Source organism: Leuciscus leuciscus (assembly GCF_965113295.1).
Source record: "Leuciscus leuciscus genome assembly, chromosome: 22".
NCBI lineage: Eukaryota > Metazoa > Chordata > Actinopteri > Cypriniformes > Leuciscidae > Leuciscus > Leuciscus leuciscus.
Genome location: NC_138746.1, coordinates 21,650,442 through 21,672,224, shown reverse-complemented (window position 1 = coordinate 21,672,224; position 21,783 = coordinate 21,650,442). Strand labels below are relative to the sequence as shown.

General features: G+C 42.4%; 1 protein-coding gene across 4 annotated transcripts in view; it reads right to left on the bottom strand.

The window, feature by feature from the left end:
- Positions 1–18,368, bottom strand: part of esr2b (estrogen receptor 2b) — a 65,715-nt gene extending 47,347 nt beyond the window's left edge. For 2 of the 4 annotated variants that reach the window (XM_082154478.1, XM_082154479.1), the window contains exon 1: positions 18,147–18,368. The gene's annotated coding sequence lies outside the window, so the exon portion shown is untranslated. The remainder of the gene's footprint in view (positions 1–18,146) is intronic. The other 2 variants (XM_082154481.1, XM_082154480.1) reach the window with 1 other exon arrangement.
- Positions 18,369–21,783: the final 3,415 nt, after the last annotated feature.

Here is a 21,783-nt window from a genome sequence, read left to right as displayed (position 1 = left end):
TTTAGGATCAAGTCAGCATATCAAATTAATAAAATAAATTGCACAAATATTACATCAGTATTAAAAAATATACGTTTTTATTTTTGTCAAATCGTGTCTGAACCGAGGTTTGATTTTTAAATTAGAAAAATATGCAAAAGTGACAAAAAAAAAAAAGAGTGAAAATAGCCCTAGTGAAAAAATAGCACACTTAAGCACAATTTATTCATATGTACTTTAATATAACTAAATCTATTGTGGCACACCATAAATTGGTATACTTAAAGTCTGTTAAATTGGAACAACTAATATTGTACTAAATGCATTTTAATTTTAGCCCAAAAGCAGTGCTGAAGTTCAACTAAAGTTGCATTAAATATACTTGTTTGTGCTAAAGTGGAACTATTCCAAGTATACTTAAATACAAGAGTAGATATTTAAAGTGTTTGAAATGCAGACTTCACTCAGCATAAACTTTAAATGCATTTTGGTGGCATTACAATTGCAATTCAATTACAGTGTTGAACATATACATTAATATTATACTGATAACAAACTCAGGTCATACTTAGTGATTTAAAAACACATTCCAATGGCATTCCAAGTAAACGTGGAGTGTGCTAATGACATCATTATTGTGTGCTTCAAATACAATAAAGTAATCTTTATAAATAATGGCACAGTTTAAGAATGTATCTTTTACTGACATTTTACAGACACCCCAGTATACCAGTAACTCCCTTATCCGGAGAACATCAGAGACAATGGGAACACATATGTACATTGAATGTAGGAAACACTACAGACTGGGATTGAACCCGGATCGCTGCCACGCGAGCGCTATCGATTTACCAGTTGCGCCACCGCGCAGATATTCACCATGCTAAACTGGGGTTACTTTGTGTTCTTTCTATGCTGTTACCAGTACTGCTATAAGCAAACAGATTTTTCTATCAGTGAAAGCACAGATTATATGAATTTAAAGACTGCGAATCACAGAGAAAAGTCTCAATATAGGCGCAGTAAACGGTGCATGAAAATAAACGCGAAATGGTCTGGAGAACACGAAAGTGTGTTAAACTTGAAGCTGTTGAGGAAATAAAGCCAGCAGACATAACATTAAATATCATCTGCAGAATGTTTTGCTTCTCTTTTACTTGACATGATCTGTCATTAAAGGGATAGTTCACTTTGAAATTTATTTTTGGTATGTTTTAGCTTACCTCAAGGGCATCCAAGATGTAGGTGTCTTTTTTTCCGCAGTAATTTCAATTTTGATATTTTTAGGTCAAACCGTTCTTGTCTGTCTGTCATATAATGCAGGTCTATGGTCACTGTCTCAAAGAGCATGCACAGAGTCCAAATTAAAACAATTCCCCGTCGTCCAAATTAAACAATTCCCCATCGTAAGTACACATTGATGGCCTAAGACACGAAACGAGCGGTTTGTGTGAGAAAACTAACAGTATTTATATAGTTTTTACCTCTCATACACAGCCATGTCGAAGTGATCTGATCTGACGTGTACGCAAACTGGTGCATAGATATATACACTAGATGTCGCCTTAAAGACATTCGTTCCAATGAACTGCCGTAGACAAGGCGACATCTAGTGTGTATATATCTATGCACCAGTCTGCGTACACATCAGATCACTCGGACATCGCTGTGTATAAGAGGTAAAAACTATATAAATACTGTTCGTTTTCTCACACAAAAAAACGAGTGTCTTTCTCTTCGTGTCTTAGGCCATCAATGTGTACTTACGATGGGGAATTGTTTAATTTGGACGATGGGGAATTGTTTTAATTTGGACTCTGTGCATGCCTTTTGAGACAGTGACCATAGACCTGCATTATATGACTGACAGACAAGAACGGTTTGACCTAAAAATATCAAAATTGAAACAACTGCGGAAAAAAAGACACCTACATCTTGGATGCCCTTGAGGTAAGCTAAAACATACCAAAAATTTATTTCAAAGTGAACTATCCCTTTAACGCTGCAGGAAGCAATTGCATTTACAAGCATAACATTAGTTTTATTCTTGTGCATGCACTAAAACAGACAGTTCCGTTCGTTGGTGGAAGAATGTGAACTTGCAGAACTGCTTGTGTTTCAGTCCGTGCGGATGGAATAAAACTATCCGTAACATTTTTCTGCTGCTTCAACTCTCATTGTACTGCAGAACTGGCGGTTTGACAGTCTCGCATTATGCTTATATATATAAAGCCTCTAAGGGCCATCTGAAATTTTCTTCTAGAATGATCATTTTGATCAAGCTTGTATATTTAAGTTCAGTAATTCCAAATGGCAATGAAAATTACCTATTAATTGTCATTTAAGTGAAATTACTGAACTGAAATATACAAGCTTGATAAAAATGATCATTCTAGAGGAAAATTAATTATATATATCAAATATAGATATAGATAGATATATAGTTCTAATAAATCTGCTGCTGTGTTTTAATGTTAATCAAACAAAGGAAAAGAAATTACTCGCTGCTCTTGACTAAATAGGCTACCTTTTGTAACCTTACAAAAAGATCCATCTATATTTAATCTATACAGCAATGAATATGCAGTGTTTTTTCACATTTGATTACTTTATTCAAATTTCTATACTGAACATGTTATATCTACCCGAAAAACTCTAAAAACACTGTTTATTTCATTTGTAGCCTTTCTTTGTGCAATTTGTAATTTGATTATTTGTACTTAATTTATTACTGATTGCTTACTTGTCTTTAATAATGTTTTAAATTCACATTAATTGGGCTGGTACTTTTTGTTGTTTTAAAATTGGAATAAAGAATTGATATTTCACTGGTGTGTAAACATTTGAATCACTGACAGCAGCTCTAAATATGTGTTGTGCTATTAAATGAAAGATAAAATATGATAGAGCAATAGAATGAACAGTGAAAGTAACATGCATCACAAATGCATTTTAGCAGTATTAATTAAGCATGAAAATAACTGAAGGAACAACATATTCGATGAACAAATTAAACCAATATGATTTATGTTCTTTTGGTTTCTCTACCAATACATTTAAAAATTACAAATGCAGTGAAAACACAGGTATCGGTGAGTACCAAAAATGCAAGTATCGGTATCGTACTCGTTCTGGAAAAAGTGGTATCGGTGCATCCCTAGTATTTGTTCATTATAGGTGCATTTTGGTGTATTAGGAATACACTAAAGTAATAAAACTTTCTTTCACCATTTAAAACTGACCATATGTTGTTTTCTTTATTTGTCATAATTATATAGGCTAATACATATATTTACTTGTGTAACTACTTTCTATATGTATGTAAAGCTGCTTTGCAACCATGGGAATTTGTAAAGTGCTATAGAAATAAATTTGCAAAGGTCATAATTCTAAAACTTAGTTGTTGATTATGAATTTTATTTTGCAACTCAACACAATTCCTGTTAATTTTTATCCATACCATTTTTATACTCAACAGGTAGAACTCAAATACAATTCATTGTATTGTACATTTAATCATAACAGGTCAACAGAGGATTCAACAAAAATAGTACAAAATTAGTACTTAAATATTTAACAAATTAAATTGTTTTATTTGCAAATTGCAATAGTTGTGTTTGGAAATTCTGCCCTTACAGCACCTGTTAGCAGAAACAAGCTAGATGTAGATGCTTCAGTACATACCTCACATTTTCTTTAGTTTGCACAATAAAAGTCTGATCTAAAAAAAAATTACATAGCATCATCTAAAAAATTATTTCATCATTCTCAGATTTGAAATACATGGTGAGTTGTGTCTTTAGATGCAATGAGTTTTTAGACACTAAAGGTTTCCTCAAAGGCAATGGATGCAGAGTGTGCCCTAAGCCCCTTTCACACAGAGATTCCGGAAAATACACGGATAAAGTGACCCGGGATTTGACCCGGGTTCGTTTGATTTTGGTCATTCACACTGCCAGTGATTTTCCGGAATCAGAGAGTGCGTTCACACACAACCCGTAAAAATGCCGTAAAGACACGTGACATCGATGTGACTTGTAATCTCAGCAGCGTCTTAAGTTTGCTTATGAGCTGCGATCTCTCTCTCGAGAAACCACGCCTGTGCATTTGTTTCTCTGATTCGATCATAAACTTGCGCATTACGTACCGTTTCACAGCTGGAGAACGAGCCCGGCTTCAGCGTCATCACTACGACACGGCATTATTACGGCTTTTGTTCACACAGCGCGCGTTCCGGGACTGAACACGGCAATGTTCTCTTACGAGAGGTACTCTCGTACTGCGTAAATCTTACGCTAGGGGAAAATCTCTTTTCCGCGAGATACTGAAGCCAAAAATTATCCTTAATTTTGAAATAATGTAAAACGCGTTGCGGCAGCATGCAGACACAGGCGAGACGGCTTGTGCGCCTATTGGCTGCCCTGCGGCAACTGCAGCAGCCTATCGATAAGGCCCACTCGTGACGTCAGCTCCAATGGGGGCGCTTCGCGCCCAATACGTCACGTCCCGCCAGAATGGGCGTGGTCTAGGGCTATAAACATAGCTTCGAGAGGCTAGCTCACTGATTTTTCATCTCTTCAGCGAAGCTCTCGCATCGCTGGATCCGGAGAGAAGCCGCGCCGTCTGAAAAAGCCTTTCAGCGGGACGAGTCGACACTCTGAAGCCGCTGGCCGCGCCGCCTTCAGTCGCCTTCCTGCTGCGCTATCCGGCGTTATATCCTTTCTCTGCTACTGTGTTTTGTGTATGTGTGTGTGCTCGCCGCCGCAACACACACTCTCATTGCACTAAAAGAGCCGGGCGTCTTTTTCAAGACGCCCCTTTCCTGAGGATCACGCAGCGCTCGCGCTCGCGCTCGCTGACGGCGACCGCCCTCACTGCGAGCCAGTTACTGCCTATGGTGACTCTGAGGACTCACCTGGCATCCTGCTCCTCCGCCCCCCCCAACCCGCAAAGCTCGCCGGTGCGCCCGCTTGCCTTGCCTGCTTGGGGGATGATACCTGCTCTCCCTCTGTTCGAGCCGCGCAAACCGCGCCGTTCACAGGGGATGTCAGGAGCGGACGGTCACGGGGCTAGCTTTCTCTCTCCCTCTGTTCGAGCCGCGCAAACTGCGCCGTTCACAAGGGAGGCTGGAAGCGGACGATCGGGGTTAGTTTTTCTTTACGTTACAAGAAAGCTACCCTGCCCTTGCGCCCCATTCACGCGTCACTCACCGGCGAAAAGACAACTCAGTTCCCTGATTAGGCGACTGGAAATATCAATATTGCAGCAAACGAGCCTGTTGTAACACGCACGCTTGCAAGCAAACGCCGAAGAAAACATGTTGACGCTCTCTTATATGCTCATGCATCTATATACCTTTGTGTTCCCCCCCTGTGGCTCAGTGGCGGAATCTTAGGTTTTTCGCACGAGAGACCGGGGTTCGAATCCCGGTCTAACGGCAGATATATTATGCCGCCAATGCTTCGCTCTGTCAGTTCCCTGAAAGGCGACTGCAGATGTGCATTTTGCAGCCAACGAGCGCGCTGTACAACCCGCTCGCCTGCACCCAAACACCGTTTCTATGGTTCCCGTGCGTCACTGGCGAAAGGAGAAAAGGGTGTTTTTAGCCCCGCTGCGGCCGGGCCGACCTCCACTCCTGACACATTTCTCATTCCCCTCTTAAGTTCAGGTGACTGGAAATGTCAATATTGCAGTGAGCGAGCCTGTTGTTTTGCACGCACGCCTGCAAACAAACGCCAGCATGTTGACGCTCTTTGATAATACTCGCGCTACTGAATGTCTATGTGTCTTCCTCTGTGGTCCAGTTGTAGATCGTCAGATTTTCGCGCGAGAGACCCGCGATCGAATCCCGGGTCTACCGGCAAAACACACTTTTTGCCGTCAATTCTCGCTCTGGCAGTTCCCTGAAAAGGCGACTGCAGATGTGTATTTTGCAGCCAACGAGCGCGTGGTACAACCCGTTCGCCTGCACCCAAACTCTGTTTCTATGGTTTCCGCCTCTGAAGTTCAGACGACTGGAAATGTCAATATTGCAGTGAACAAGCCTGCTGTAATACACGCACGCCTGCAAACAAACGCCAGCATGTTGACGCTCTCTGTTTCTATGGCAACTTCTCGCTCGTTCAGTTCCAGTAAATGCGACTGTTCCAGTGTATTCTGCAGTAAACAAGTCGGCGAAACAGCCCGCTTGCCTGCACACAAACGCCGCTTTTACGGCTACCCAGATAAATCCCATAAGAGTGTATTTTCTGGTGTCCCGGCCACGGCCGATGGTGTTACGAATGTAGACGAAATTCCTACACACAAACACAGCCCGTCACACAGGGCTCGCGCACATGAAATCGACCCAGGTCGATTGCGCATTAAACGTGGTAAATGTGCCCACTGCCCAGTGCCCACAAACACTACGTTCCGCATATCTCAAGGTTTCTGTAAAAACAAAACCAACGTGCATTCGCTCTGCTCAGGCGGACAATGCTCTCAGTGTTGTAAATGTGCCCGCTATCCCGCGCCCACATTCACACATAGACATGACAGGTCCTACGGGACTCGCCCAGCCCTCCCCTCTCGGTTGACCACCGCAAAGGAGTCGAGCGCGGGCAATCTGCCCGCTGTTATCAGCGCGCCCCCTGCCTCGAAGCGCGACGCTTATGTTACAGCACACCGAAGCCCCTCTGTCGCTGAGCGACCAGAGCGCGCTCCGCATTCAGCCCCTAGCCATTCGTGCAGATGCATGGGCAAGGCTACCCGGGGGTTTTGAAGTGGGTGCTAGACATTATAGAAAGAGGCTATTCGCTACAGTTTCGCCGACGCCCTCGCCGCTATGTGACGCGCGTCGAAGCTACGGTAAAAACAGAAGTAGCACCACCTACTTCGAGCCGAAATTTTGAAACTGTTGAGCAAAGGGGCCATAGAGCCTTTATCTCAAGCTCAGAGTGAAGGAGGGCTATACAGCAGATACTTCCTGGTACTGAAAAAAGACGGGGGTCTCAGACCCATACTAGATCTAAGGCAACTGAACAGAGTGCTTGCGAAGCAACAGTTCAGAATGCTCACGACCAGAAAAACCCTCACGCACATTCGCCGAGGAGATTGGTTTGTGTCAATAGATCTGAAAGACGCATGTTTTCAAATACAAATAGCGTCACGTCACAGGCAACGTTTGAGATTCGCCTTCGAGGGCCAGGCATATCAGTGCTCAGTCCTACCGTTCGGCTTGTCTCTAGCCGCTCGCACCCCTCAGACTACAGGGCATGCGAGTATTGAACTACTTGGACGATTGGCTGATTCTAGCTCAATCTCACTCGGTGCTCATAGAGCACAGGACCATTTTGCTCGATCACCTCGAGAATCTGGGTCAATTGGGCGAAGAGTTCTCTGTCTCCCAGACAGATAATATCTTTTCTGGGCACAGAACTGGACTCGCTGTCTATGATAGCGCGACTGTCACCAGAGCGCGTACTAGACATTCAGCGCGCAGCGAGCTCTTTCCGCTGCGGCGCATCTGTCCCGCTCAAGAAATTTCAGAGGATGCTAGGTCTCATGGCCTCAGCATCATCAGTACTTCAGCTGGGCTTGCTTCGCATGCGCCCGCTACAGTTCTGGCTGAAAGCGCGAGTACCGCGCCGAGCGTGGGCTTCCGGTCTGCTTCGTCTCAAGGTCAATCAGAAATGCATCGCAGCTCTGAAACCTGGGAAAGCAAACGACTTGTACCAATCAGGTGTTAGCCTGGGGACTTCCTCGAGTGTGAAGGTAGTGTCTACGGACGCCTCCACCTTGGGATGGGGAGCACTGCTCAAGGGCAGACCGTTCTTCGGCCAATGGTCAGAACGGGAGAAGCTTCTACACATAAACTGCCTCGAAATGTTGGCAGTAGACAACGCACTGACGCGTTTTTGTCCCTAAATACGAGGACACCACGTCCTGGTCCGCTCGGACAACATGTCAGTGGTGTCCTACATAAATCGCCAGGGCGGCCTCAGGTCCCGAAACCTGCACAGGCTGACAGAACGCCTCCTGGTGTGGGCTCAGCGCAACCTGCTCTCGCCGAGAGCAGCGCATGTGCCAGGGCTCCTGAACGTAGGACCGGACAGACTGTCCAGAAACAATGTTCCGACAGGCGAATGGCCTCTACACCCACAGACAGTCCAGCTGCTGTGGAAGAAATTCGGCAGAGCGGAAGTAGACCTGTTCGCGTCTCAAGAAAACGCTCACTGTCTGGAATTTTTCTCCAAGAGCAGGGACGCGCTGGCTCACGTATGGCCCCGCCGCCCGCTCTATGCCTTTCCTCCCGTCTTTCTCCTGCCTCAGGTGATAGAACGGATCAGAGAAGGATGCTCAGTGCTACTCGTAGCGCCGTTCTGGAAAAACCAACCCTGGTTCCCAGTTCTGATGCAGCTAGCAAGCACTGCCCCATGGCCAGTGAGGAGGGACCTCCTCTCTCAGGCCAAGGGCTCGTTTTGGCATCCGCGCCCAGAGCTGTGGTCCCTTCATGTTTGGGCCATCAACGGGTACCCGCTGACCTCCCCAAGCGGAGTGTTAAACACGATCACTCAGGCTAGAGCTCCGTCTATGCGACGTCTCTATTCCTCGAAATGGTCAGTGTTCTCCAGCTGGTGCACAGCTCGTGGCGTGTCGCCCCTAGACTGTGGGGTGACGGAGGTTCTCTCCTTCCTACAAGAGCTGTTGGACAAGGGCAGGACCCCTTCCACGCTCAAAGTGTATGTGGCGGCCATAGCAGCGTTCTCAAAAACAACGCTGGGTCAGTCAGTAGGAAGGAACGATTTAGTCATCGTCTTCCTTAGAGGAGCTAAGAGACTGAATCCTCCCAGACCTCCCTCAGTCCCTGTATGGAACCTTTCTACAGTGCTGGAAGCCATGAAAGGTGACCCATTCGAGCCTTTACAGACGATTGATCTTAAACACCTGTCTTTCAAGACAGTGTTTCTTCTGGCTCTCGCTTCAGTGAAGCGCACAGGGGACTTACACGCGCTCTCAGTAAGCGCGACGTGTATGGAGTTTGGGCCTAATGACTCAAGAGTTATACTCAAACCTAAGCACGGTTATGTTCCAAAATCCCTCAACACACCGTTTAGGGCGCAGGTCATTCCCTGTCAGCCTTACCGGTCTCTGACGAGGAAGGAGACGCAAGCTTCCTTTGCCCAGTCAGAGCATTAAGAGCTTATGTGTCTCGCACGTCTGTTTTCAGACAGACAGAGCAGCTCTTTGTTTTCACTCTACGGACGTTCTAAGGGACTTGCCGTGTCGAAACAGAGCCTATCCAGTTGGATAGTTGATGCTATAGCGCTGGCTTATACCTCTAAGGGCTTACAGTGCCCATTTGGAGTCAGAGCACACTCCACGAGAGGCGTGGCCTCGTCGTGGGCTTGGTCTAGTGGGATTGCCTTGCAAGATATCTGTATGGCGGCAGGCTGGGCCTCCCCGTCTACATTTATAAGGTTTTATAACCTAGAGGTTCCCGCCTTGCAGGCTAAGCTGCTTTCGGTCTAAAATCGGTACTGTCTGCCCTGATGTGTTCGGGCCAGAATACTGAAACTGCTTGAGCAAATGCTCGCTGTTGGATCGCGCAGCTCTATGGGCAGTGTGTAAGACCCACTATATTCGTCAGTCCAGGCCGGGGGTCGCCCTGACTGTACGACACATCATCAGTATAACTGCTCCTTATAAGATGTTATATTATTACAGGAATGATGCTATTCTAGCCACTCTTTCCTGGGCTCTCTGTGAGTCCCTTATGATCATGTACTATATGAGCCCGGGCACTTGCCCTTGGGACTTTGGTGCTGGATCTTAGCATGCACGGCGTTTTACACTGTTTCCCCTAGCGTAAGATTTACGCAGTACGAGAGTACCTCTCGTAAGAGAACGTACTCGGTTACTAACGTAACCTCGGTTCTCTCTAGAGAGGAAACGAGTACTGCGTATCTTGCCGTGCCTGCACACGCGCTGGTTCGCTTCGGCGATGAAAAACCAGTGAGCTAGCCTCTCGAAGCTATGTTTATAGCCCTAGACTAGGGCTGGGCATCGTTCAGAATTTTTCGATCCGGTGCCAATTTCGATACCTCAGTTTCGATACCGATTCCTAACGATACTTTTTTCGATACCATATGTTTTAAAATTAATTTCAACATCAACAAAAATACATTAAACACAAAGCTTTTATTTTCCACCTTAATTGTGAATCAAAACAGTTATCAAAATAAAATAAAAAATCTGGTAAAACTACTCACTTAGCATGTCCACAAAACGTATATTTTTCTCTCCGTTTTGGCCTTCCGTCCACACGGAGACGGCGTTTTTATTAATGAAAATGAAGCTTTTTTGAAAACGCACTCCATAGTGGATACATTTGAAAACGCGGCAATACATGAGAGCAGTTGCGTTTTAGACCAAACATACGGTGACTGCGTGCGACCTGGACCGCATCAGTGAATGGTGAGATATTTTACTAAATAAAATTATCCTGTCAGACGAATTGCGCGATAACTTCATTATTTATTTTTCCATCTGAATCATATCAGTGATCTTTGGTGGGGATTAACACATGCGCAGTAAGGTGAATTAAGCGTTTTCAGGCGTTTCTCAAAAGTTTCTAATCCACACTGAAACGTCCGAAAACGCCTGAAAACGCTAGTGTGGACGGAGAGCGTTTATAAACGAAAACGCCGTTTTCAAATGTATCCGGATTAATGTAGACATAGCCTAACATTAATAAAATGACTGCCTGTCAGTCAGTCATCAGGGGAGAGAAAACACCAAAACACGCGTTTCCACTGTCGGGCCAGGGCCGGGCTAGGGCTAACAGCGAGCCGAGCCGGGCCAGTGGCCTCGGGCCTCAAGCACCGGGCTTGCGTTTCCACTGCCGGGCCATTAGCCCTGCAGCGCTGCCCTAAACCCCGCCCTTAACACGCCTTCCTGGATCAAACGTCATACAACCTCACCCATTTCAGCGGGAATTATGATGTTCATTCAGGCAGGAAGTTAGAAAACTTAGATTTTAAGAAGATAGCATGTATTAACTCACCGTCCGCGGCTGCCATAGTGTCCCGACTTGTCTCTCCACTAACAGATGGACGGTGACCCAGCACACCGTCCATCAAGTCGAACCATGGAAAGTTCCTTCTCTGGGCACCGCTTTGTCCATTGTGCGTTTTAATCGCCTTGTACTGCGCCCACAACTTTTTTATTTTTTCCCGAACTCGAAGCGTTGTTCACTGAATGCTTAGCTTAGCAAGTTCAGCAACGATGTATTTTATAACGTCCTCGTTTCTGCACAGAGGAAGCTCCCGAAAAAAAAGTTGCTTTATTTTATGATAGTCCGGTATAAAGAGACGAGACGTGGGCTACTGACAGATAAAATAAAAACATGACTGTGATAGCCTTTATGATTGGTCGGATATCTTCAAGCGTATGTTTTTTTACTATGCGTATCTTCAAGCGTTTACTATGTTTACTATGGTAACGGTTAGCGCGCATAGTCTTTTGCATCACAAACACAAGGCATTCAAACATGAACGCGAGTTAAATTATTTTAAAAGTCTTTAATGCTGACAGAATTATCCGGCGCTGCCGTCTCCCGACTCAGGTGAACTCCGCCTCTGTTCGTAACCACTCCTCTAGCCCGAGCTGGCCCGCTCTGGCCCAAGGTATTCGACGGGCCAGAAATCCTGGCCGTTGGCCCCGAGTAAGCCCCGATCAAGCCCCGGAAGTGACAGTGGAAACGCGACTGGCCCTGGCACGCACTAGCACGGCCCGGCCCTGGCCCGACAGTGGAAACGCGGCTATTGTGGCTGCTTGTTTAGTAAGAGGAAGTGTAACGTCAACAGCACCGCGACCGCTTTCTGCTCGCCATTAAATTAATATCATATCGCAGCAAACGCTGTCTGCGTGAAGTTTTAAAAAACTGTTACCACACTTGAGACCAACCGTGACTCTCTGTGACTTCAGCAAAACTGCAAACAGTTTAATCCGTCCGCACCTCTCCGTGTGTGTGTGGGTCGGAGCTCCGCTCTTTGTCAATATGCAGAGAGGACAGATAAGCTTGCGCTTACGCGCTCAGATGGAACCGAAATTTGGCACCGAAAGATAAAGAATTTTTCGATACTCATAGAATTGGAGTATTTTTTTCGATACCATAAAAGTATCGAAGTTCGGTACCCAGCCCTACCCTAGACCACGCCCATTCTGGCGGGACGTGACGTATTGGGCGCGAAGCGCCCCCATTGGAGCTGACGTCACGAGTGGGCCTTATCGATAGGCTGCTGCAGTTGCCGCAGGGCAGCCAATAGGCGCACAAGCCGTCTCGCCTGTGTCTGCATGCTGCCGCAACGCGTTTTACATTATTTCAAAATTAAGGATAATTTTTGGCTTCAGTATCTCGCGGAAAAGAGATTTTCCCCTAGCGTAAGATTTACGCAGTACTCGTTTCCTCTCTAGAGAGAACCGAGGTTACGTTAGTAACCGAGTACGTTACTAGGTCCCGACCCGGCATCGATCCCGGCATAAATCCCGGGTCGAGTTTGCGTTCACACAGAAGGCGCTCTGGCAATTTGCCGGCAATTTGCCGGGTTCAAAGCGCTGTGTGAAAGGGGCTCTAGTGGAAGAAAAAAAACCTATGCCAAAATGTATTTAAAATAGGCCTACACATTTATTTCATACTAACTAAACTATACTACAAACCCATTGATATATTTACTGACATATTACTTGAGACTTACTGAAATAAATATTATAATTAAACTTTATTTGGAGTTCTTTATTGCACAATGCATATTTCTTAATATTAGGCCCAAAATGTGTTTAACATCACTATTAGTAAGGATAGTATGATCACTGTATAATTTAAATGCAAGATGTGTAAAGTGTACCTAAAGTATAATTGCAATAATTCCACTTTAGCACAATCAAAAATACTTAAGTATATCTGTAGTTGGACCTCAGCATTATTTCTGGATAACTAAAGTGCATTGAGTACAAAATTAGATGTTCCAATTTAGCAGACTTGAAGTATACCAAAGTACAATTGCAGGGTATTTAAATATGTGAATGTATTTGTAGTATACTTAGCATGAAATAAATGTATTTCAAATAAAAATAAAAAAAAATTTCACTAGGGAAGGGTTTTCACTAGGCCAGGGTAACCCATACTTGGGAATTTGTCCACTGCATTTAACCCATCCAACTTAGTACACACACATTAGGAGTAGTGAGTACTGAACACACACACACACGCACGCACGCACGCACGCGAAAAGATATCAGACAAAAATATCTGGCAAAACAACAACATACACTGCTTAGAAAGACAGCATAGGAGAAAAGCATGCAAGTTAAAAAGCAGTAAATTGCAGACTTTGAAAGAACACAAAGCCATTCCCTCTCAAGCACACACAAAGAGATCCACCCAAAACCTCCCGGTAGTGAAAATTAAACCTGCCCTACTCAAAAAACCCCAAAACTTGAATGTGAATTAAAGAGAGCCATGTGTTCACATGTTTCTGTATATAAATGTGTCTCTATATCAGATCAGATTCCCAATACGCTCTTGAAATGCTTCACTCGCAGCTATTTATAATGTTTTTGAACCATTTATTTTATTAGGATTATGTATAATATTTGTTATATTTCATTTAAAAACATATAATATAAGCAAGTCCGTACTTAACGTACAAAAAAAAAACAAATCAAAGACAGAAAGAAGAAGAAAGAGAGAGTACGAGAGAAAGAGAAGAAAATGACCAGTTACTGCACTGGTTTTGTGGGGAAAATGAATATAAATATAAAACCGTTTATAGCTGAAAGCATAAAAATATATTTCTGAATGATAGGTGCTTCAATTCTGCAGGAATCTGAGGACATTTTTCTGAATGCAGAAGCTGATTTATCATAAAATGCCTGAAATTCTTTATAGAGAATCATTACAGAGATAATTTTGAGTACATTAATTATTTCCCATACTTTTCCTGCAGGTGAATTCACTCAAAAATGGTTCATTTAGTTCAGAGTTTTATGAGGACAGAGACTGAAGTGAAATATAAGACATATTTAATTTAAATGAGTTTAAATGGTAAATAAAATCTCAATGAAACTGCATGAATGAGTAAAAACAAAATCTACAAACAAACACTCAAAACAACTAACTTTACTTTAATATGCAGAGTTCCCTGTTCTCTAGGCTAAAGGGCAACTGCGGGCTTTAGGACAGAGATCTGGCTTGCTGCCTCAGTAAACAGAAAGAGTAAAGGTGAGACGCTGATGTGCAAATGCTTTTACTGAGACAACATTGTGTTCTGTCTGAGAGAAAAACACACATCCATAAAGAATATAGCCAGAAACCTTACGATTGTTTGATTAATGGAAAGATCAAAAGATCAGCATTTATTTGAAATAGAAATCTTTTGAAACAGACAGTACTGTAACTTTTGATCATTTCAATGCTAAATAAAGGTATTCTTTTTTCAAAATGTACTGACAGCAAGCTTTTGAACAGTAGTCTGACTCTGTATAATATTTTAAAGCATTCTTCATCTTTTTTAATAACGCACACGGCACAGCAGACAGGAAGGGATAGAGCGAGATGGGGGAGTGTGAGAATGCAGAACACAGGCTTGCCACACTTTCTGACCATGAATTTCAATGACTATTCCAGATGTAAACACTGGATGAGAATAAAAAAAATTATAAAAAATACTACATTTACTAGGGAATTCACTCGCAAAGAACAAATGTAGATGAAACAGCAGAGTTTATAAATTATTTAGATATTATATTCACTGCAGAAATGTCTATATTGTCCTATTGGTTTTGTGACTGTTATTGATTTCTAGAATGTTTCCTGGTAAACACTATTTTAAAACTCTCCAATATTTTCAGGCTTTTTATGACAATGGGAACCCTAGAACAGAACTAAATTTCTCTGCTTAATTTTGGCCGTTTATTTACACAACGACGTCGTTTCAGGGGCCTGAAAATGCAAACTTTTGAAAATGGGTTTCAAAGTGCAAGTTTTTGAAAAAGATACCGTTATGGTCTCTGTGTAAACCACAAAAATGTGATCGCCAACTACTGGCCTGGCAGCCTTATAGTGTTTTTAGTCGTTTCCGTGGATCCGTGTGAACGGGGGATCGTTTTGACAACGGTGAGGTCTGTACGCAAAAAAACGTAAATACTTTTCTGTTTTTTGTACATCATTGATGTGTAAACGTACCCTCACTGATTTGTGTTCCACACCTGCTCACCGTTTTATTGATTACTCCCTGTGTATTTAAGCCCTGAGTTTTCCTTAGTTACTTGTCCAGTATTAATTGTACGTTAGTTGTTTGATATGCTCTCACTCTTCGTGGTAATTATTCAGTCATTCATTCTTTGTCCTGCTCCTTGTTCCTTGGAATTTCACACAGCAGCCCATAACAACCAAACTAGTTCACTTTAATTCACCCTTGTAATAATTTTACATATTTTTTTAAAAGGATGGTCACATATTTCAGCTGGGAGCTGGTGAAACTTTAGCACTTTCCTACTGCCATTCTGGTAAAGCTCTTGGCTAAAGTCCAGACACACATACCACTGAACAAAAGGCCAAGGACAGGACGAAGAAACCCCTACACATAACACACGGAGTCCCTGGGTGAACTTTTCTCCATCCTAATAAGGTCCTCCTGCCAACTTGAGATTTCTTTGAACATACAGAAGAATTAAGTTTCAATTCATTTCACATCGGGCACATGCAGGCCCACATCACCCCAGTAACTGAGACTTTCGTCTACACTTAGCGAACCTACACACAAATAATTATGCACATAAACACCTGGGTTTGTGTACACATGCACATTCTTCACGCTTGAAACCCCTCCAATCGCTGACACCATTCATGTTCTCCTAATTGAGACTCGTTTCTTGCAAATAATGAGGAGAGAGAGAGAGTTACAGGGCATGATTTCTGACGTTAATAAATCAGACAGACCGATTTAATCCCATCACTTGTCACACAAGCCAGCAAACCCGTCAACAGAGCAGTCCACATATGTTTTTGTTTTGACCACAGCTAAAACCTATTGCTGCTAACCCAAAAACCAGAAATATCTCATTTTAAATGCTACACAGCCATTACACATTAGGCAGTTCCTTTCATAAAGACAGTATTAAGAGATTTTACAAGAATTATGAGTAAATATAGACATAGTGAATGGTTTACTCTTGCATAGAGTCTAGTGTGGCAATACAATGAAAATTTATTTGAAAGGAGTGCAGTCTGTAGCCATCATTTTGAATGATATCAGACCATTATGTCCAGTGTGAGTCCTCGTCCATTGCTCAAGAGGACAAGGACCTCTGTCTAAACTGATAAAAAGTGTTTCTTCTCCTCCCTCACATTCTCTGGAGTGTCTCCCTTCAGCAAAACACACCGGAAATCCATTCCTGTACTTTTGTAAAGGTTGTGGTTTTAACTTCAGGTAGGGGAGACACATAAACTGATCCCTTGAGATAATGTGTCCGAGCAATTTACAGTATGTTCTATATTTTGCTTTGGATTTAGACTCAGACTTTAGACAGACAAAGACATTTGGGAAGCAGTTTAGCATGTGGGACAAGAGAATGAAAAAGGATAAAATACAGGTGGTCCACACTGTAAAAAATGTTTTGTCGGTTACAAATGTGCTTCATGTGGTATGCTCATGTGGAGCAGGTTTATTCAAGTATGGGAATGATAGTGGCCAAATATTAAAACTAAATATGCACAGAATACATAGTTCACATAAACAACTGAGGCAACTTGTATATCTAAAAGAGTTCACAGCATACAAACCCTCACTCACACAACAATACTTCTGAAGTATGATGTACTTAAACTGAATGTTGTAGAAGTCGCTTGTTTTAGTTACGTGGAGTTTTGGTTAATGTATCCGCAGAACAGATATTGTGAAAGATTTGCCCTTGGCCTCTGATATACAAAACTCAAAACATGAATAAAAAACAACAACAGATGGTCACTGTTAACACCATATTCAAAAAAAATATGTAAAATGCTTTCTTGTTGTTACTGTAATGTGATTGATAAATTACACCGCCCAGATGGTGGTCTGTTATTCTGATGTCTTATTCACTGAAAAACCTCATTTTATAATTTCCTTCTGTCATTGAACCATCACTTCAACCGTTTTCAACCTCTCCTCCAAAACCCCAGATTTCTCTTATCACTAACGTCATTTTAATCTTATCATGATCAACATTGAGTAATAGATTGGGTTGAGTAATAAACCCTATCTGCAAAAAGTCTAGACCATGCCAGGCACATCATAATCACCTGTACGGCCAAATAAGTTAAACAACAGTTATAGCAATGATTTTAGTATTGTTATGTTACTGTAAAAGTTATAACAAAAATTCTCATGATTTATCACAACTTTTTTCCTTTATCAAATCAACTTAGATAATATGGTTCAGAAAACATAATATTTTGAGTTTTTGTTGATTAAACTAATCTTCTTCCTTGTATTACCTCAATTTTTTTAATTTCAATGAACTAAAAATGAAGGCAACCAGATAACTTAAACTAATTATATGTTTGATCACTGACCCACAGACTTTAAATTAAAATTATGGACATAAATAGCATAATTTAATCAGAACTAATTTCATTATTGCCATTTTTCATTATTTTTATATGTATTCTAGCACTCGTGGCTTTTTTGTTTTTTGGGTCAGACAAGGTTACACTGAAGAACATTGGGTGGTCACCTAAACATCAAATCATGAAACTCCATACCCATACTCACAAAAACTGTTTTTCTTTCTTTCTTTCTAGTGAGCAACCTATCGAAGCAAATTATTAGGTCATCATATAGGCGCATTCGTTCAAAGTAATTTCAACAGGGTTTAAAGTTTAAATCAGTTTCTTTACAAAAAAAAAATTACAATGGGTTAGGGTTGTTTACAATTGGTTAGTTTCCGACAGTTACAGTTCCTGTCACTTGCAGAATAATAATACTTAATAGCCTACATGAAGACTGGGTGTAAAACAGTGTAAAAAATATTTTAGAATCTCTTCAGTTTGTTTTTAAGACAGTGGAAACTAGCACAAGTTAGCACATTTTAATGCCGGAAACTATGGTTACCCTTTTAGTGCGTTAATACGAAACGGCACTTACCGACAGCAGCGAGCAGGCAGCAGGTGATGAGAGCTGGAGGGCAGATCTGTGTGATCAGCCGTGGACCGGATCGATCTGATTTACTGCACGCACAAAGAGAAAGAGCAGCACTGAAGAAAGCGACAGACGCAAGAGAGGGACATGCAAACACCTGGTAGTGTCCTAATGGCGCACTTTGACTGGTTGTACTTTGGCAGAAATCTGTCTTTGGATATAACAAATTAGAAAAGCGCGTCACCGCCAGCCGCGCCCTCGTGGAGCCGCCCCCAGATTTACTACTCGAGGCAGAGAAGTTATGACAAACAACTAACAACAGGACTAAAGGAAATTTTACCATATTCATGGTCAAAGTTCACGGTATTCAATTAATTTGTGTGATTCTCACGACAATAAAACTCTGGTAACTTATTAGCTGGTGTGCGAAATATTTAACATCTTTCAGGGATGATGACTTTAAATTAAAGCCTAACACAATTTGTTAGCAGGATTTCAACGTTACCGCTTGAGGCTTGTCGTCTCGCTCCACAACCGATTTTTTTGGCGCCCAAACCCTTACCAAAAAGCCATTTGGCCTATTCAAGTGTGATATTAGTATAACGTTTGCCCACTTATTTTAAACTAAAAATATCTTTCAGTCAGCCGCGGCTCGTCTGTATGGACAAAACTATTCATCCAAACATAGACCTCTTTACACTGAATTAATAATAAATTGAAAATGTGCATTCTGCAACAAATATTTTTCAGATTTTTTTTTTTTAAACCATTTTAAGTCGTAAAGTTATCAGCATATATTAAAATTTGGCAGGCATGTATTGGCACTGTCCACGCGAACACGGAATTTTCAAAACTGCAGCTTTTTCTATGCGCTTTGGCCGTTTGTCCACACGCAAACGCAGTATCTGGTCACTGAAACCGAACTTTTTTGAAAACACTTTTGCAGTGCAGTCGTGTAGAAGGTGAAACCGGAGATTTGGGCTTGTAACGTTGGAACCGGTAATAACCGTTTTTCCAGTTTTCTGATTGGCCAACATGGCTTAACGGATAGGGTTATATCGCCGCCTGTTGGTTTGGAATGCTCTTGACAGCGCTTCATATTTTGGTTTTTATCAGGGGGGCAGGGTTTTATATTATTTTGAAGTAGCCCCGGGCACCGCCATTGGCTAGCGGACCCCCACCTGCTGTTAGCATCCCATTGACTCCCATTCATTTTGGCGTCACTTTGACAGTGAATAACTTTACAACTGAGGCGTTTAAAGACTCCATTTTTCCATTATTTATTTCTAAAGACACACGAAAATGTATAAAAGGCTCCATTACCTTGTAGCTTACATTATGGCCCCGTAGAAGCAATTTTTGTAAAAAATAGGCTAACGATTGCGTCATAACCACGCGACTCTCTGTCGCACAGTAGAGAATTACCGTATGGACAGGAGGAGAAGCTCGCGGGCAATCGGGGGGACGTGGAGGCAAAGTGACAAAGTAATTAATCAGAATACATAGCAAAAGTTTCTCCTGCTCCAAGCTCATGGACACCTCCTACTCACACTCTCCGTCTCTGCAAGTTTCGGAAGGGAATGATTCAGATTTCGTTTGGCACAGCTACTAGAAGACAGACGGGTTGCTCACGTCACATCTACGTCGTCAAGCTCAGTTTGAGTCTGCGCAGTACGCTCGACCCCCAGGAAGTAAGAGTTTCTAATTGACTTCACTTTGTCTCCGTTGAATCCAATGGGGTCGCTGTGTCCATTTGTGGACTATGGTTCTGTCTATGGTTTTTATGTGGACACAAAAACAATATTTAAAAAAAAACAAAAAACTTTTTTTTTTTTACGAAGGAGGAAAAACTCAGTTTATAAAAATACCCATGTACTTGTGGACTAGGCCTAAGCGGGGCAGCCTGTCTCTGAGCCCTCCCTAGCTCAACAGCACCCCACAAATCTCCAACGTCAATCTGTGGTGGAAAATGGAACTGCAGGACGCTCTCATAGAGAGCCATTGGGGCAGATTTTAGACTTCCCCCACTTATTTTCTCGTGACCTTACGTAAACCACGCTCCAGAACAAGATGCTAAAGTGGTAGTCTACTCACTGTAGAGTTAAATGACGACCAGCTCCTCCTCTCTGGAGCTCCAATAGGGTGGTGGAGGGATAGAGTTGTGGTTAGGGTTTGGTTGGATATGCGCTCCACCCATTAGGCCCAAATTACATTCGCTCCTCCTCGCTGGAGCTCTAGCGAGGAGAAGCTACACGTAAGCTCTGCAGTGAGCAGCTATGTGTCTGCATCAGGTCGGTAACTATTTGGCATGTCGGTTATCATAAACTAGAGCTAAGGCCCAGAATCTGCCCTACCTAAATTTACAGCCAGGAGCTGCTACGGTTTTTATATACTTTTCAGACTTTATGTATACTTCTCAGAAGTATAGACCTGCTTAAATTATACTTAAGTATACTTGACTTAGTTGTAATATAGGCTAGAAAGAAAAGTCTAGCCTATTTGGCCTACTTGTACACAGTCTTTTGATTTATTTCAAAGTAGTCGGCACTGATCAGGGAGTCGGCCATTTTACGGGCTGTCTCAATCGCAAAATACTTCCAGGGAACTGAAACGTGCGCTCCCTAAAAAGTCCCAAAATGCACCGTGAAAACCAGATGACCAATGTGTCCAATGAAAGAAGTGATGGTCTTATGACATCAAGATGGTGGCCTCCATGAGTCCATTTTTGACAAGCTTTTATTAGGTTACTAATAATATAATTTAAAAAAGTAAAAATTCAACTATAACTATCCGTTATAAAGGGAAAAAAGGGCTTCGTACAGTTTTCATTCGCAAAAAATCAATATGGTGTCAAATGACCTTGACTAAGGTCAGTTAAGAAATAATGTGCATTTGCTGAATTTTTTTTTGTCTATAATTGACCTTTTATCCTAAATACAGAAATCTCTCACTTTCTTTCTCTCCGCCTCACCACACTGACTCTTAAATAATTACTCTCGTTGGCTTTTGAATAAAGTATTAGATGTTCAAAAACTGAATGTTTCTCAAAAGGGATGTGAAATCATCTGCAAATCTTTGTATTTCTTCGTTATGCAATACGCTGGTCGCCTTCACAGGCATAGCGAAATAAAAGCTGGAACTGGAAACGAATTAAAGAACCGCGTGTTCCTTTTCAAGACCTCTCCACGCTCTTTCATTTGCTGGGGAACTGAGTGGGGAGAGAGAGAATTAGGGGGCAGCGAGTTGAATTTTTCGTTCCGTCATATGCTGCTTATACCGCTTCTCGCAGGCAAGGTTTAATTTTGCAGAATGCCATTCGTAATTATTTCTGAATTACAGTTATTTCTCCAACTGGTTTCTGTACGGCAGCATTAATGGCAAATGCCAGGTGGAGTGGGGCAGAGCTGGGTTTTAGAAGACTCCATTATCTCCTGTAATAGACAGCCAGTTGAGAAATGAGCCGGCATTCACTTTCCAAAATGGACTTATTGGTTGGTTCAGTTAATGGCTTATGTGAGATTTTACAATAGATAACTGGGTCCCCTAATGTTACATCCCAGCTCTTCACTTAAAACCAGTTCGGCTGTGGTCTTAAAGTTATAAGAGAGGAGGAGTACATAGAATAGATAAATGGAGAAAAGGG